Source organism: Rhagoletis pomonella, unplaced genomic scaffold, assembly GCF_013731165.1.
Source record: "Rhagoletis pomonella isolate Grant_MI unplaced genomic scaffold, Rhpom_1.0 Rhpom_scaffold_00009, whole genome shotgun sequence".
In the NCBI taxonomy this organism is placed as follows: Eukaryota; Metazoa; Arthropoda; class Insecta; order Diptera; family Tephritidae; genus Rhagoletis; species Rhagoletis pomonella.
This window is the reverse complement of record NW_023458563.1, coordinates 15,115,732-15,116,957: the sequence shown is the minus strand read 5'-3', so window position 1 is coordinate 15,116,957 and position 1,226 is coordinate 15,115,732.

Here is a 1,226-nt window from a genome sequence, read left to right as displayed (position 1 = left end):
GAAAAGCTTGTGCGGGAGAAGCTCATCGAAATTGACTTCGGCAAGATGACCGTCAAATACGATCGCATCAAATGGCACTTTAACCCACCGGGTAGCCCCCCATATGGGAGGCGCACGGGAACGTCTCGTTCGAACGACGAAAACCGTCTTGCGGAGCATATGCCCGAATTATTCCTTCAACGACGAAAGTCTGCGAAGCGCGTTAATGGAGGCAGAGTTCACTATTAATTCGCGAACACTCACTTTCGTAAGCCTCGAGTCGTCGGATGACATCGCGCTGACTCCAAATCACTTGCTAATGGGATCGGCGGAAGGCTACAAACCTCCCTGCAACGACGGAATGGATCTTAGGCAGCGTTGGCATCAAGAACAGCTTTTCGGAGAGCGTTTCTGGCAGCGTTGGGTAAAAGAGTACATACCGGTGCTCACCAAGCGAGTCAAATGGTTCCATAAATCTTCACCAATAACTGTCGGCAGCATCGTCAACGTCGTAGACGAAAATCTCGCGAGAAACATGTGGCCAAAAGGAAGAGTAATCGGCACAGTAACTGCGAAAGACGGTCAGGTGAGGCGAGTAACAATTAAGACCCAACTTGGAGTGATGGAGAGGCCGGCGACGAAGGTAGCTACATTGGATGTCGGCTTGGATGATGGTAAACAACCCTGAGGTTATTTACGGGGTGGGGAATATTGCCGTCAAATCTCCAATTTCACCAAATTCACCACCTTGAAATATTAGAACTTTTCTCTCCTAATGCAACCCTGAAAATGACTGTGAACACACACGAGAGAAGAGCAAGAGACTAATGGGCTGTTTTTGCTTACGCGTAAAAGCGCATCTCGCATTTAGCTCTAAATGCTACAAAATTCGTCATCTAAATGCAATTAAATGCAACTCAATTTTTGCATCAAGAATCTAAATGCTAAAAGCAACCCTGTGATCTTCAAAAATTTCCAGGATTCGAACATGGTTTATTGAGAAAAAATGGCAACATTGCTTTTTCGAGTATACAGTGGCTAGCTGCGTTTCAGTGATCGCCGATCCAGATTTCATTTATTGTTTTACATTATTTGGATAAAGAAAAGTTAAGAAAATTGAACATCGATGTGATGCTGATAGAAATCTGGATCAATTTGTGATTAACTCTGTTTGTTTTGTTTCCTAATTAAGTGAGGAAATTTTAATTGACAGCACCGACAAATGAATATATACACAAACAAATGTT